General features: G+C 41.5%; 1 pseudogene; it reads right to left on the reverse strand.

The window, feature by feature from the left end:
• Positions 1 to 234: 234 nt before the first annotated feature.
• On the reverse strand, positions 235 to 5928 carry LOC118780852 (annotated as a pseudogene).
• Between the last annotated feature and the right edge of the window lie 12434 nt (positions 5929 to 18362).

The following is an 18362-nucleotide window of genomic DNA, read 5'->3' on the forward strand; positions in this document are numbered from 1 at the left end:
AATACATCGCAGAGTATAAAATTGAGCCGGTTACACCAGTTTTAATACTAAACAAGTATCACATGAAAATAAACACATCCAATTGAAAATAATTGTATCAATTGATAAACATTTAAATGACAAACATATAAACATTCACCATGTTTCATAACTTAACCATCATACTTGGACAATTTACGTCAGCTAGCTTTTAGCTGCGTCAGGGCAATGGTCTCTGATTCAGTGTCACTGCTACTAGTACTTAGCTTCCACTCGCGGTTTAAACAGTACTGAAAAACAGCAAATACAATAAAACACAGTTTAATTTCTTTCAGGTCAGTTTGATGAAATAAACTGTCAAATAAATAAACGTAAACCATTGTCTAATTTTAATTTATATTAGCGAAACCAATGCAGCAGTATCTAATAGCATGTAGGATCCTAGCATTTATACGCGAATTATACAATAAAACTTACCAAATAAAATCTTTTTACAGTTCAGTTCAACCTATTAGTCAGTCAAATTGGTGAAGTGGGGTGGGTTTCTGAGGTAAACTGAGGCTAATTTTTTGTTAACTGGCGTTCTCTAGGTTCAAAATCATAAGCAATATAAGCAATATAAGCAATCTGAGCAGTTCACACCGCGCGCTCTCACTCAGCTGATAATTGAGGCGGGGCTTCCTGCCTAAGCTCCCGTTTCATTGGCAAGCATGAGACTGGTATAATTCTCACTATTAACCCTTTAGGGGGTTACACATATCTTTACTAATTTCTTCACCCATTTTCACACTCCTGCTTCTCGGTTGAATAGGTCATAAAGTCCCTATCGCACATCAAAACAAACAGCAGGACTTAACCTTTTCGATTATACTAGTTGTTCCTCTGTGTGACAAAGCATTGTCGAGTAATCTGGTTTTGAAATTACAGCAAATTTCTGCATTGTCTCCAACATAGGGCTGACATTACATCCCACTTTGTATAAACACAAATAAAATGAAAAATAAACACAAAATAATGTATTTGCTTTTCATTGCAATGATTCAAAAGTTGTGTTCAAAATACGTGCGCAGGTTTTCATAAAATAAAGCACATTCTTCATCCAATGATTCAGTGACAAGACTTCAGTGAATAAAACAATGACATTTATTTCACTAGGCACTAAGCACATATTTTTTCAAATTGCTAAGTCATAGAGTATCCCACCATCATGGTTCTGATATTGCCAGATTCCAGACAATCTCCCCTACACAATTATGAAAAGACATCTCTGCTGAGATACATGTAAAAACATAATTTCATAAGACACAATCTTTTTTCCTTTGATATAATCATCATACACAGATCCGTTTTGTATGTTTGTCTGACATTACCCAAGTTGCCAGATCATCTATAAAACACAATCTACACACACAATCAAAACACTATGTACAATTATGTATTTACTTATTTATTTACTATCCACAACCCCCCTATATTTTGAAACCTAAATGTTGGCAGGTATGGGTAGAGGTGATCCCCTGACTGCCACCGGGTATTTCGCACACTGGATACAGATATGGAATGTGTTAGGAGACAGTTTTGTGGAATGGCATGGCGTTTGTTCCGGAGACACGCGATGTGTATTCGAATACAAACGTTGGAGACAAGCGATGTGTATTTGAATACAAAGCGATGTCGCTACATCCGACCGGAGCCAAATGGCGCCTCTTGTGAACCCTATGGAGCCAATTAGGTTACAGGGCTCAGGAAATATCCAATTAGAGAGGGAGCTGTTTAGCTATGCACAGCTCCACAAGACCAATCAGAAACAGCACCCCTGCTGGTTATCATAACTCATATGCAAATATGACTGCTATTAACTGTATAAAAAATGAACTGAATTCTATACCTGTTGAACTTCTGCTCAATGCTGATGTTCCCGCGGCCGGCTGTGCTAATAAACCTTCCTGTCTTTTGCTACGAACATCGAATCTGCTTCTTGTCGTAACGAAACACTTTTTGGTGTTGGGGCAGAGGGGAGTATCTCCAGGATGGAGAGATAAGCAGACCTGTGCCCTCTCCTCTGCCTGAGGCCCATGGAGTGTGAGAGAAGGAGTATGAGGAGGACAGGGCAGCAGGGGTGGCGGTGTTGTCCGGGAAAATCCAGGTCTCAGTGAGGGCCAGGAACTGAAGTGATATGGTCTCAGCGTAGGCCATGATGAATTCTGCCTTTTGAACCGATGACTGGCAATTCCAGTTTGCTTTTATGGGAGTTGTATCTCCTGGAACAAGAGGAAGAGTGGACATGGATAGGAAGGCGGCACATGGTCTGGTGATAAGATAAGAGTGAGCAGATGAATCAGGAAAACGCTGATAAAAGTGCTGTGCGGAAATGACGAGGCAGCCTCTGGGTTAAACTAAATACCTGTGATGCTAATTAGTTTGATCAAACAAAGCACAAACAGCTGGTTACAGCTGAGCACAGTTACACACACGCACAGCACAGTTAACTACAACTACAGCTGACAAACAACTATCAACAATTATGAAAGCCATACACTTACCTGTTCAGATATGTGTTGCAGCTTATGTGGTAATAGTACTTTGGTAGTACTTTCTTCAGGTTTGCTTTGTTGAAGTCCCCAATCACAATAAATGCAGCCTCTGGGTGAGCTGTTTCCTGTCTGTTTATGGCTTCATATAGTTCCTATAGTGCCAGATCTGTGTCCTCTTGTGGGGGGGTGTATACAGCTGTAGTGATTACAGCTGAGAATCGGAAACCAGAATGGTCAACACATAATCATAATGAACTCTAAGTCAGGGGAGCAGAATGTCTTGATAGTGTGTATGTTGTTATGATTGTACCATGAGTTGTTGATCATAAAACACACTCCACCCCGTGAGGTCTCGGGCTCTGTCTGTGGGGTAGACAGTGGACAGTGGTTCAATGGTGGAGTCAGGGATCTCTTCAGACAGCCAGGTAGAGCAGTTATACAGCAGTCCCTTGTCTCTCGCTGGAATGAGATGCATCCTCAGAGCTTGCAGAGTTTGTTCTCGAGGGATTGGGCGTTTGCAAGTAGTATTCTAAGGAGAGGAGGGCAGTTAGCCCGCCGTCTTAGTCTGACCACAACGTAGGGTTGCCACCTGTCCCGATTTTGCCCAGTATTTTATTATTTCATTTAATCAACGACATTACCTCACATTTAAATAACTTAGATTACTGCAATGGCCACCTTGTCCTTTTTTAACTCTCTAAGGCACTTAACTAAAAAATTAAACATTCAATAGTAAACATTCACATGAATTAAACTTTTTTTTTCATATCAAGTCTGTGAACTCAAAAAACTAGAAACTAGGAAGGTGGGTAGACTGCCAGCCTTCCAGCGAGCCCAAGCATATTCTTGCCCTTTCTTGAGGGGTCCTACTACTATCACACAAAGTCTTTCAGTTGAGCAGGAGTCCTCACGGAACGTGGAGGCTGTAAGTGGAGGCTCTGCTCTCATGTCCAGCGGCATGTCAGCAGGAGAGTGTTCAGGAACTCCTTCAGGAGCAGTTACTCTCTTGCTGACTGGAGTGGTGACAACAGAGTCCTCAGCCAAGGCCTCCGGTGAGTGTTCTGGACCTTGAAAGCTGATAGGCTCTGTAATCCCCCCACACACGGTTGTGTCACTGATCTTTGTTGCATGACACTTCCTGATTTGGTCAACGTGTCTTCTTTTTGACTGTCCATCACCTGTCTGTACTGTATACGATATGGGTTCAGTGCTCTCCTCAATGACTGCTGGTATCCACTTCGGCTCATGGCTGTAGTTTCGGACATAGACATCCTCTCCGGGAGAAAAACCCCGCCACTTGCTGTGTGCGTCATGTCATTCTTTCTGCTTGAGTTGATTCTGGCAAATTTTGGTCTTAACGTCTGGCAGTAGCAGATCCAGTGTAGAACGTAATCTCCTGGTGACAAGTCAGTTGTTGCTTGTGGTGTAATTCTGTAGTTAAACAGGAGTCTGGCTCTTGTCTCCAAGATGTCTCCTTTCACCTTTTTCATTCCCTATTTGAACGTTTGCACTGCTCTTTCTGCCAGGCTGTTCGATGCAGGGTGGAATGGAGGGGATGTTACATGCTGTATGCCATTCTGTTTCAGGAATGCCTCGAACTCAGTACTTTTGTAGCATGCTGCATTGTCAGATACGAGCATCTGCATTGTCGGATACGAGCAAGCCATGTGTGCTGAAGCACTGTCTGAGCTTTTTAATAGTTGCTTGACTCATTGTGCTGGTTGGGTACACCTCTATCCATTTTGAGTGCAAGTCCACAATGACAAGGAACATCCTCCCTAGGAAGGGGCCTGCAGAATCAATGTGAAGTCTGCTCCATGGCGTCTCAGGCCACTCCCACAGGTGTAGTGGTGCATGGGCTGGAGACTTCCTGTTTTCTTGACATCACTGACAGGACTGCACTTCCTGTTCAATCTCCATATCCATTCCCGGCCACCATACATATGAGCGTGCTAGGCCCTTCATTCTTGATATGCCTGGGTGCGTGTGGTGCAGCTGTTTCAGTACAGCCTTTCTTCCTCTCTTGGGAATAACCACTCTCGCCCCCCAAAACACACATCCATCCTTCACACTCAATTCCAGTCTCCTCTCACTGTAAGGACTGTATGACGGGTCCACCTCTCTTGGCCATCCTTTCAGGATGGGGCAGCGGCAACAGGTGTCTGCGTTCACGTGATCTTTACCTGGCCTGTAAATAATTTTGGATTCGTATGCTCTCAGCAGGACTGCCAACCTTTGCACTCTGGGCTACCCCATATGTGGCACCGGTTTCTTCTCATGAAACAGCGAGATCAATGGCTTGTGGTCAGTGCTGATTGTGAACGACCGTTCATAGATGGACTACGTCCATAGATGAACCGAGTAATGCCGAACATTATCGCTAACCCTTCTTTGTCGAGCTGCGAGTAACGTTTCTCCGCCGGTGTCAGCGTGCCCGACATGAACCCCAGTGGCTCCTCACTTTCATCTTCCATCGCGTGTGACAGCAGGGTGCCTACTCCGTAAGGAGAGGCATCGCATGCCAGTACCAATTCTTTATCAGCTGTGTAGTGACCTAAAACCTTGGCTGATTTGAGCTACTGCTTTGACTTCTGAAAAGCTTCTTCTTGTTCTCTTTTCCAGGCCTATGGCACATCTTTCCTTAGTAGATGGTATAACGGGGCTAGGCATGTGGCAAGGTTAGGCAGGAATTTGTTATAGTAACTCAACAAGCCTACATGTGCTTTTAGCTCGGTCACTGTGGTTGGGGATGGGGCTTCCACTATGGCTCTCACCTTACTCTCCACCAGATGTAAGCCTTCAGCATCTACCTTGTGACCTAGGTACTCAACTTCGTCTTGCAGGAATGCACACTTACATCTGTGGAGTAGTAGGCCGGCTACTTCATCCAGTGTTCTCAGGTGTTCTGCTTCATCTCTTTCGGTCAGTAGAATGTCGTTCCAAATATACACCTGCCCGGGGCAGGCCCTGCAGCAGGCTCTCCATCATTCTTTGAAAGATGGCTGGCGTGGACAAAACTCCAAACGGTAGCCTATTGTAGGTGAACAAGCTTCTGTGTGTGTTCACTGTTAAGTACTTTTTGGATTCATCATCCATCACAATTTGTTGGTAGGCATGGCTTAAGTCAAGCTTGGAAAACTGTTTCCCTCCCTCTAGTGTATTGAACAGGTCTTCGACACGGGGACTGCTCTAGTGAGGAGGCACTGTTTACTGTTAGTTTGTAGTCACCGCATATGCCCTCCATCTTCACTTGGTTACAGGCTACTTTAGTTTGCAGGTCTTGAGAGTTCTTGCTGGCGGCTTCTGCAGCTACAGCAATTTTGTATGCTTTTTCAGAAGTCAGATCTGTTTCATCCAGCAAGCGTCTTTGAATTCCATCGTCATCTATCCCGCACACAAGCCTGTCCCTGAGCATCTGTTCGAGTGTTGTGCCGTAGTTACAATCGCGTGCCAATTGTCTCAGCTCAGCTACATATGCTATAACAGTCTCCATAGGCTGGCGAGAGCGAGAGTCAAACATATCTCTGAACAATCTCACTCAATTTTGGACTGAAGTGATTTTGCATCAAAAGCTTCAGCTGTTGGTACGTTTTCTAGCTATGCTTCTCTGTAGATTTCTCATGTGCTTGTACATGGCTGGACCCACTACGCTGATGAGGATAGCTCTCTGCTTCTCCCTGTCATCTATGCTATTCGCTTCGAAAAACTGCTGGAGTATCTCACAGTATTCTTCCCACATTTGCTCTTTAGCCTCGAAGGCTGACAGGGTCTCAATCATTGTAGTCATCTTTATGTACTTTTGTACTGTTACTCCCTCTCACTGATCCAGCCTTAGTACGTTTGCAACTTAGCACGACACAGTCCTACCGCAGCCTTGAACTTGAAATCCTGTTCGGCATCCGTCCTCAATCAGGCACTTTTTTCATCCATCCAATGTCCTCGTTGCCAATATGTGATAACCTGACTTTGGTTTTAATGATGAGGCTGTCCAGGATGTATATTAACAGTTTATTCAGTAACGTAAGCTATTACATGTTGAAAACTCTCTCATACATGACAACTGTCTCTGCTTCTAGGTTTTAACTCTGCATAGATATAACAGGTAAGTAGTCCCTATAACTTCAGGTCATACCTCCATGTGTGGCATGGAGTGGTACTGCAGGTAAGTATTATTAACAGGATATCACACAGTGTATGTGATTAATTGGCTAGGAACCTTGCAAGCGTCATATACCCACAGCATTTAAATGCAAATCTATTTGCAGTGTTTCTCAGAATGCACATAAGAGTAATCTGAAAGGCAATTGCTACATTATATTATTTGAAGGCTATTCAATGATGACTAAAAGGTAAAAGGGCATTTATAATTGCACAACTGAAATGGCCTACTGTTCCCAAATTTTATAATGGGCAGTCCAGGATTGCCAATCCGACACAAAGTAGATTTTGCTTTGTTGTTTTGGCTGTCTCATTTTTTCCAAGAAAATAACAACCACCTTCAGTGATCTGTATTTCTCATATCTCATTTTGTACATAAACAGTACCTTATATGGTGATTGTGTAGACTTTGTATTCCATAAAACAAGTTTATGTTAAAGCTGTCTGCCTTGTGGTAGCTTTATAAGCATTGGTTCTGGTTTTCTTTTCACTTCATCATTCATTTTGAACAGCAAGAGGACTCCAAGAAAACTTAAGTGGAAACTCTTTTTGTGAGAATTGAGTAAATAAATCATTCTCATCATTCTCATTTTCATCCCTCTGAATGAAATGAAACATTTATAAACAGATTCCTAATGCAAATGATCATAGTCTATCTACGTGGTGGAGCTTCTCTTCCCTTCATCTTGCATTGAGCAGAACAGCATTGCATGACGCTTGCAAGGTTCCTGGCCAATCAATTGCGTACACTGCCACCTACTGGATGCTTATGTTGGAACACCCACAGCTTACGGTTTCTTGAGAGCAAGTTGTAAGTTGCAAATCGTGAGTCATGCTTCTTTCATTTTTGGCACGCAGACTGGTGAGAGAAAGCAGCCAAAAATCACATGATAATGCTGCGTTCCATTTAAAGTCCGAGGTCAGAATTTCTCAGTTGAAATTTCCAATTTCCAACCTACAAGCATTCCAGGTGCACAATGCCAGACGTAAACAAAAAACATGGCTGACCGTGATAAACTGGTGTGTTTTTTTTGGCAAGTGTATAGACAATTGAACCGTCAGCAGTGCAGCCTCCTTGCATATATAAACAAAACAGAGGAGGAAAAATTATACATTTTATTTTACGGCACATTTGAAACTTATGTTTCATTCTACTTTTCAGAAATGCAATACTTACCCAATTTGTGATGCCACAGACAACAATCCTCAAGACCAGCACTCTGAATTGGAGATACTTTTCCATATGAATTAGCTGACATTTTTCAGGCATCTTCAGATCACCCATTCTCAGTTTGGTTACCTCACAGATGTACTGAAACAGCAGGGTCTAAATCAGAACCACCAGACCTCAGGTCCTCCAGAGATTACTCTCAAGCAAAAGGTTGCACTCTTCCTTTGGTATATGGCCAACCAAAATAGCTTCTGAGAAATATCTAGGTTCAATATGTCACAGTCATCAGCGCACAGGTGTACTGTGGAAGTGCTTACAACCTTTTGCAACATGGTGCCATCCTTCATTAGTTGGTTTACCATTTGTGAGAAGACAGCTACTTCTGCTGCCCTCAGCACAATGTGTGGCATAGAAGCAGTTATTGGTGCCATCGATGGATGCCACTTCAAGATACAGAGACCACACATCAGAGCAAAGAAAGAATTATTACTCCATAGTCCTTCAGGGGATTGTGGACGAGATGGGGAGATTCCACGACATCTTTGTTGGAGCACCTGGTAAGGTTCATGAAGCAAGGATCCTGAGGAAATCAAAGTTCTTTGAAAACTGGAAGGAAAAAATGGAAAGTTCATGCTGCTTGGGGATAGTGCCTATATTGGCCAAGCCTACCCTTTTATCACTACTCCAAAGTGCGACAATGGTGCTCTCACCATGCAGGACCAACTGTATAATTCAGGAATAAGCCGTGGGGGTAGAGCAGGCATTCGGGAGACTAAAATGTAAATGGAGGGTGGTGAGATTTTCTGAACACTAGACTTGTGGTTATCATGCTCATGTGTCTGCACATATGCTGCATAATGTGTGCACAGGACCCACAGACATCTGTGAAGAGCATCCAGGTGGATGTCCACACCAGGAAGATGAGAACTGCTAATATTTAGCTGGAAATGGAGGACACATAGAATGCGATCAAAACTCTGCAGTGGTCCATACTGTTCCTCCTCTACCTTGTGCCATTGGTAATGCACATAGCTGACTCCTTTGGATTATAGATTCAGGTTTTTCAGGAGAAATGTCATTTCACATTTGTGATACTAGCTGGTGATTTCAAAGAAGCAATGACAATGACATTGAAAGAAAACTGCAACAGTTTATGAAAATGAAAACCTTTTTATTAAAGTATTTCAAGTTACATCACATAATGTCTGAAGTGGGACACATTCATTTGACTAGATGAAAGTCAGAAAAATAAGTCAATAAAAGAAACCCAAACAGTTCCAAACAAGCGCACTTTGTAAACTTTGAGGAACTGGCAATGAATTTAAACATTTCTGTTTGGATGTCTTAACACTTAAAGATCCACTTATTGTAATGTGCTTACCAAAATTGCAGGGCTGGGTCATAGTAACCTCAAAATATTGTTAGGTTCTCAGTTTCTAAAACAGAACACTTAGCACTAAAGTATACAGACTAAAAATGTAAACAGTAGCCACAATTTGAATATTATTGACCCATCCACCTCAAACATATGACTTCACCTTAAGACTTGCTTAGATTTTCATTGCAGGTCTCCTTTGAGACTCTAAAGCTCTCATTTGACTCAATTCTTCATATCTCCTTTGGCTTGTGGCCTCTGACTCAGGAATTCCAAAAGTGAGTGTGCCTGTGCTCTCAACCTCTGTCTACGTGTGCCCCCCTGTGCTACACTGTGGAGATGGGCTGGATGCAAGTAGCCGTCTCCCCTCAGCACTAAGCACATCAGGCCTGCAAATGTCAATCCCCTCTGATGTTCCTACAATTGGGAAATCTACATCATGATGTCAGGGATCAGGCATGGACTCAGACGCGGACCATGCATGCTCAGATTCAGAGCGTGTATTAACTGAATCGTCAGACAAGGCAATCGTGAAACAGGCAGGGTCAAAACCAGGCAGAGAGTCCAAGGGCAAAACAGGAACAGGCAGGGTCTAACCGTGAAGGCAGGCAGATTGGGCAATCAGGGCAGAACGGCAGGCAGAGACAAAGTCAACGAACAGGCGAGGCAAAAACCAGAGAATCCAAACAAAAACACAGGCAGGAATGACACAGGAAAAACACTGTAACAAACTGGCAAACAAGACAGAGACAAGCAGGGTAGATATAGGGCTGGACTGATGAGGTGAAGGGAAGCAGGTGTGCAGGCAGGCAGGTGGAGATGATCACAGTAATCAGGTGGGCGGAGACAAGGTGAAAAACAGGGCAGGGCTGGAACACAAAGAAAAACAACAAAGAAAAGCACATGGACCACAATGACAGATGGGGAGAACATAAACACAACAGCTAGGGGGCCGGAATACTCACACATGATGTCCCCCCAAAAGAGCCTCCATTTCATTAAAGAACTTAAAGCGCATACTTCCCCTCCCTGTACTACGACTGTTATCTTTGACTTTTTTGTAGGCATCCACAAGTGTTTGCCACTTTCTACAAACTCTGCCTGGATCAAACACCTGGCCAAAATGGTCAGACAGCTTACTGGCTATATCCCTCCACATTTGTTTCTTGGATCCTTTGCTTGTTTTAATCCTAGCATTGAGCTTTGTGGGAGTTCACTGCCGTCTGACTCTAGGTGTTGCCTCATTAAGTCGATTAGAAAGAGGGTTTGCTCTCTTGTGCAGCCATCATTTGCTTGCAATGACACACTGCTTGAGTTGCTGGCACTAGAAGACTCTTGCTCCATACTCTTGCTTTCCTGTCTCTTTTTCTTGCTGCTGTTCTCTGTCCCTTAATCAGGAATTGAACATGTGATGAGCTGTTTATGTCAATAACAGCAGACCATTATATATAGATATGCAACTCTATTAAGCCATTATCTGCCATGTTTCTACTATGATTGACAATAGTACGCTGAAAATAATAAAGACTGATCCGCAAATCATTGCCAAACTAACCTGGAAGAAAGAATTTGAACCCTGACTGTGAGGGCTTCATCAAGGAAGTAGGAACTGAGGTCCCATTCTGCTTGGTATAGGGGAGCAGTCAGGGGTCGAGATCTTCCCTCATCCAAAGAGATTGAATGGAACCCAATTAGTGTACATCAACATCAAATAAAGGTTATCTTAAATGATAATGCCAATAGGTAAAGGCCTGGTGAGAAGATGGTAAACCGGGATTTGTAAACTGGGAACACTCTATACGATGTATAACGTTTGCGTGATTATAACACTTAATGGCTATGATTACTGATATTCAAAATCGCACATTCTTCACTGACCCAACGACAGAAAAAAACGTTACTCGTTGACTGTGTTCCCGTCTAGCTACATCGGTAGGTAATCTGCAAAAGTCAGTAAATTTGGTATATTTCCTAATGTTTTCACTTTTTTTTTTTTGGTATTTTTTACGTTTTCCCGAATAACTTTTGTGCAGAGAAGATAACTTTCAGAGATTGTTTTCCGTAACCAGCTACCTAATAGCATTGGCGACATACTTTGATATCAATTTACATGCAGAACAGGTTTTACTATATGATATTATGTAGTATTTTAATTAAATGCAGGCAAATATACTTAATGTTGCCTTTTAATTGATGGTTTACCATTTACAATGTGCGCCTCCATGGGTGCTGCCATTGTTGTGTGACGTCAGACAACTGCTTCTCCATGAAGTCGGGGTAGATGGATTTTCCCCGAGTTTACAAGTAGGAACTCCGACTTCGAGTGGCGTTCCATTGTACTTTTTCTAGTAGGAGGTCCGCAAATCTCTACTTCCGAGTTGTCTGGAACGCGGCATAACGCTCCTGAGCGCTCATACCATAAGTTACAAAACGCAAATCCTGTGGTACAGTTTGGTAAGTATGTAGTAAGTAGTTATCTTAGGCACGATTCTACCTTCATAGCTGGCAAACACAATTTGCATTGTACTGTTATGTTGTGACCTTTGCCAAATTTGAAAGTAAAATTATCCCGGTATTTCCATGCCATAAATGCATTGCGCTGGTTGCTTTCTGTCTCACTCTCGATTCTACTGTCTTGTGAGTCAGGCAGGCTGCGTGCTTTTTTCTTCTTTTTTTTCATGAGGGGCATATGGGAGATACACCCCGGAGTTGCCTATCATTGGATAGATTTTCCAACTGAATAAACATTAAATGAAAAAAATGAAATTAAATTTTAAAAATCCAATGTAATCCCTTCAGTAATCTAAATATTTTTAAAATGTAACTATAATTTGATTACCATCAATTTAAATGGTAGCTGTAACGGAATACAGTTACTCATATTTTGTATTTTAAATATGTAACGCCGTTACATGAAATCTGTTACTCCCCAACCCTGCTGACAGTAAAAGTACAAGTACAACAATGGTGAACCAACTGGTCGCTTTGGCATCGGTCTCATGTCTGTAGAGCAAACGGTCTTGGCACAGTTAGAGCTAGAAGAACAATAAATAATAATAATAAGGGACGCAAGAACAGTAATGTGCTTGCCCTTTGGGCAATCATACTAATTATCACTGAGTACTAATTCTTGGGATACGTAACAGATCTTGTGGTTGAGCATTTGAGCACTTTGATTCTGAATACCCATCTGAACTATTGTCCTGTAGAGAGCAGACAGTCCCGCTGTTATCTCAGGAAGGAGTTATTTGCATATGAAATGGTGGGCTCAAGCATCACCTTTCCTCAGCTTCCTGGGATGAAGCTGATCTTCCAAATGCTCAACCACAAGATCTGTTACATATCCCAACACTAATGAGATACACACAGATACGCACTTGCAGACACACACACTCACAAACATGCAAACATATACTCATATACACTTGTTCACACATAGCCCTCACAGGCTAACAAACAAATGCACACTCTCTCATACCCACAATGGTTGATGTGGTTGTGATGTGGATGATACATATAGACTGAGAGTCCTGAGACATTATCACTCAGATGTGTCTATAGGCACACACAGGCACTGAATTGACTTAACCTGCCCACCTACATCTGAGCAGAGGTGGACACCCTGGCTTCAGAAAGTAAAAGTCCTACCATGTATTTGTTCTAGCCTTTCACTAAACACGGTGATTTCACTAATTAGCTCCTCTACCTGGCTGAAGAGTTGTGCTAATTAAATTCAGCTGGTGTAGTGCATGGGTGGAACAAATATGTGGCAGGACTTTCTGAAGCCGACATGTCCGCCTCTGCATCTGAGTCCTTCTCCATGTCTCACAGAGTAACACCAATCAGATGCAGATGTAGACAATCTCCTAAACATTAGGCCTTGAGTCATATTTTCAGCATCTCTGTGTTCTAAACAGAAATGCAATTTTACCTCAGTGTTGCAGTACACACCCACATGCATTAAAAAGATGGAGGTGAAGGAATAAACAGATTTTTACATTTCTTTTCTGTGTGCCTCATTGCACTGGGAACGTAGGTCAGTAGATGTGTTACCTCCACTCATGCACATGTTTTGCATATTCATGGCACTTTACTCCAGACAACCACTTCAGACTCCCCAGTCTGCCGTGCAGCATGGATACTGATACATGGACATGGATACATGGATACAGCATGGATGTACTTTTTCAGTCACCTCCAATACATGGAAAGCCATTTCAGATCAACTAATGCCCATTATCTGACAGTTTCTGAACAGGAGAGAACATGTACATGCATGCACATACATGCACACACAAACACAATCTCCCTATGTCTCTTTCTCTCTAGCCCCCTCCCCCTCACACACACACACACACACACACACACACACACACACACTCACACTGTGCCTGCTGGCTGGTCTCCATATCCTGCATCACAAAAGACAGGAAATGGTACACAGAGAACCAGGACAGCATGACTGAGAGCACAGTCTATGCCATGCTGCACAACACTGCAATGAAAAATGTTGCCTTAATGGCTGTTTGCTGTTTGTAATGGGCTGAATATGCCTTAGGTTTTTTATATGTATTCCTTATCCAGTGATAGGCATCTTGTATGTAATCTTTGGTGTATTGGGACCTTGCGGTGGCCCTACAGACAGTCTTCCCTCTGGCAAGGAGGCACAGTACATTTTTCCATCAACTTCAATCAAACTATATTATAAAGCACATATCCTAGTGTCCACATGCCTTGTAGTGATAACATGGCTGGTCTGATAAAGCCTTATGTGCTGTGATACTATGAAATAAAACATGGAAACATTTTGCAGCAGTAAATCTGCTGAATTGAACTTAGTTCTCTCAAGCTGTGCACAGCATTAGAGATAATATTGCAGCTCAGTGATCAACATAATGTTGGTTTAAGGCCCTGAGGTGATACCAAGAGGAGTAGGGGGAGATCGATTGAAACAGGGGAGCTGTCTGAAGTCAGTGAAATCTGAAGTCACACCTCTCTTTTTCTTGTCTCTTTTTCTTTTTTGCTGTCGTTATGGGTGCCTGTGTGCATGTATATGTGTATGGGTGTATGTAGAATAAGGAGATGTGAGCTCTTTTGTGTTGGTTCTCACTGGTTTACTGTGTTCTGCCCATTTCCCTTACAGTCACTCCATACACCCCACCCCACACTACTCTCTGTCATCACTTACATTTACCTGTCCATGTAGACCCCATATGTCCCTCACTCCCTCCCTTACCATGAGGAGAAAAAATGCTTCTATTTGATGCTAAATTAGCTTGCATTATTCTGGAAATCATGATAGCCAGCCTGTCTGATTTATTGACATTGTAAAACTCACAACAATGGAGGTCTTGGTGCAATACTGATTTTGACTGGGGTGGAACAGGTGAATCATTGATGGAAAAGTTAGGTTACATAAATCACAAAATGGGTGGGGCTAGCAATTACTACTAATGACAAATTTGAACCAGTCATGATGTTTAGCTCTAGAAAGCAAGTTCTTCTGATTGGCTAATATAAGTTAGAATTTGACAGCAAATGTATCGCCAATGATGGGGCTCATGAAGCCTCATTATCCTCTCACTAGGGATAATTTGTTTGTCAATCAAGGCAAGGCTAAAAGGTGCTGGCTAATCTACTGTAAATAAAAAGAATCAAAAAGAGCAAAAGTGACAAACTGTGACACAAAATACAGGAACCAGCCTCAGTAGAGACACAGAAGATAAAAGATACTTCTCAAAAAGGTGTCTCCTGCTCTCCAGCTACACACCTGTATTTAATGAGCCTCAATCAGGCAGGTGGGCTTGTTATCCAATGGCTGGCTACTAAACACTGACAGACAATTTCACTTACCTTTTTTGTGAAGCTAATGGAATATATGTCTGTTATGAGTAAATCTGTGATAAAAATATCACTTCAAGTATTATACAAGCAGTAATTATGATTTAGAAGTCAGGTTTGTTAGAGATACAATAGAGTCCTAGAAAAGACCTGTCAATTAAGAACACATCTACTACAAAGCACCACAGATTCATCGTATATAAGAGTAATTATTTCCAACAATCATCAGACTACAAAAGTGGAACATGGAATTATAAGGGGATTTCAACAAATTTAGTTCTAGTCCAAATGTTTTTTTTTTTTTTTTTTTTTTTTTTGTTCAATCTTTCTAAACTGTGGATTCAATTTTTATTAAAAAAAAACAGCCCAGGGCTGAGGGTGTGCACCATTGTGACTATGAAAGGTTTTGCTTTCTGACAATCAGTGCTCTACCAGGACCAAAAATGCCATATGCCAAAATGCGATATAGATGTGATCAAGCCATACCTGATCTAACAGAGAGAGAGAAAGGACAGTAGGAAATCATGTAAGTAGTTTTTTTTAGAAGGAAACAGAATTGAGCCAAGCTGGAATAAAGATAAGTTGCAAAAGATGCACACAATTCATATTATGATTAATTAGTATCAGCTGAAGCAGATAAAAAACAAATACTGGATCTCTATGAGGTGCATATTGTCTCTGTGATTTAAGAAAATATGGGGTAGGACATTTTCATTGGATTGGAACAGACTACCCTTCAAAAGGCAGTGTCCCTTCTCCATTGATATACTGACTGACTGACTGGCTAACTGACTTACTGAGCAAACACTTCACACAGAAAGAGGAGTTTCATCACCAGAAGAACTACATTTGTGAATGAAAAGACCAGCTTTATTATCATGGTGCAGAAAGTTGGTTGTCATGACAACAGTAGGCAAGTCTTAGGCATGTGTACCCATCTCTCTGTTTCTATGTAATGGAGTGCATGTGTGTGCATGTGTTTGTGAGCTTCAGCAAGGCCCTGCAGACCTATACATCTATGACTGCAGATACTGAGGGAATAAAGGGATTCTGTGTGTGAGTGTTCACTAAGAGAGGGGCACTGTATCACCCTCTGCCTTTATTTACCTCTGTGTCTCTCACCTTCCCAACTGAATTCAATCCAACCGAGGCTGACTGTACTGGCATTACATTTAATCAATCAGAATGTATTATTTTTAATAAAATAGATTCATATTTTTTATTATTTATAATAATTTGGCACTGTTTGTATTACAGGTTTGAACAAAATACTGAAACAGAGCCCCCTCTCCTGGGTCAAGATTCCCTACCCCCGCCCCCAAATTGCCTTCACCCACAGAGTAAAGGGTGCAGTTGCATAAATTAAATAAGGTAAATACATAAAAACAATGACACGTCTTGCCTGCAGTGATGGCCAGCTGCCTTGGCAACTGCCTGTAGGCCCAAAGCTCACCCTTGTATAATGCAATACTAAAATAAACATACAGTTGTGTACAAGTGAAGGGGACAATGTAAAATGAGCCAGATGTAAGAGTGGTACAATAGCAATCACAGACTCCACCAGTAACAAAGAACCTATGGTATTAAGTGTCTTAGTGCCATGTAAGAGTGGGTACTGTGAATAACTTTACAAAGAAAAAGCTGTATTGCCCGTTTACAACAAACATTACAAGACTGATTACAAGACTTGTCCCTCTTTCTCTCCAATTCAAACTAAAATGGTCCTTTGTTGTCTGAAAATGTGCTTCTAAAACCCTTTAATCAATGGCATGCATTGAGAAACCATGAAAAACAAAAAATCAAACATCAAAATCAATCTCTAGTTCTAGATGGTCCAAACTGAAAGAAGACCAAAAAGACGGGTTCTTCTGCGTAAACCCTGTGGAACTGATGATTATATTTATGCAATCCGTTTGAATCACTCCTGGTGAAATTCAGTGCATGCTAGTTGAAAACATAACTTGGCTTCAATTACTTATTCTAGTGTGCCAGGACAATGGAGAACAATAGTGTAGATAATATGAGCACCAAGTCTAAAATACACTCATGGACGTAAACAGAGGATAAGCAGAGTAATTTAATTTAATTTAAGAGTTGTGGCAAGAGTGTAAAGGTTTATATAATCTGTCTGCAAACAGTTAAAATAACAAACAATGGAAGCAGGAGAAGTGGAGAAAAATAGCCAGGCAACTTGATAGGAAAAGTTGGTCACTTGGAGTGTCCTGGAGTTATGGGAATACTTTGTAACCTTATACAGCAGTATCACAGCCTGATGGGCAGCACTGTGTGGCTCCGAAATCTGTTGCTGGGTCCTGAGGTGGTGACACCTATCACATTTATATTGCATGATTCATAACACAATTCTTCAATTTAAAAACTCATGTGATGTACCAACTCCAAATCTTGCAATTCTGCAATAGCCTTCTCACAATGTTTGTCACATTCACTTGCTGTGCTGTTGCTTGTGACTTCCAGAAATCATTTCAACTTTAATGTAGTAGAATAGACAATTTTGTACTCTCTGCAACTGAAAGGCCATTTGACATTGATTAAGTTCATACAATTCTTATTTCTTAATACAATTATTAAACACAAAATTTTCCACTTTTATTTTATTTGCACAAGTAAGGGTTGATAGGGAGGTCAGAGGTTAGAGGACAGAGGCAGTAGCAGTCATTTGCTGACACTCAAAGGTCTGCAGCCCCTCCCCAAGGAAGGGTAAAGATGAACCAAGGCCAACTTCTTGCTGCCCAAATCAATTCTTACTGTATTTCTTTTGGGAACATGCTTTGGTGACATTTTCTTCCTTCTTCCCCAATGGAAGTTGAATAGGCTGTGGCACTTTCGAGGACACTGTAATTTCAATGTGTATTATGCTTCCTGATATTTCCATTATTCTGAGCATATCTGAGCTGGATTCATAGTGCTGCATTTGCAGAATAATAATATTATTAATGGCACACGTCTCTTCAAACAACAAAAAATGAGCAAATTAAGGAGGGTAGTTTAATTATGGTATGGCCATTAAATTACTACGCAACAGCCTGATGAAAAGAAACTTTGCTGTTTGTCTTTTTTTTTTGAAGTCCCTTAGTCTTTCAATCTTTCTGTTGCTTTAGCTTTGACTCTAATTTAAATCATTTTAAAGAACAGGCCTGTTTTGTTCTGTTGCAGTTTTCTTTAACTTTGACATCACACATTTCTGAGAACATGGCACTAATGAACCCCTTGTGTGCAGAAATGGATTTATTTATACCCAGTGACATGTGACTGTGTAAGTAATTTGTAGTTAAGTAATAAAAAT

Source organism: Megalops cyprinoides, chromosome 7 (genome assembly GCF_013368585.1).
Source record: "Megalops cyprinoides isolate fMegCyp1 chromosome 7, fMegCyp1.pri, whole genome shotgun sequence".
Lineage (NCBI taxonomy): Eukaryota > Metazoa > Chordata > Actinopteri > Elopiformes > Megalopidae > Megalops > Megalops cyprinoides.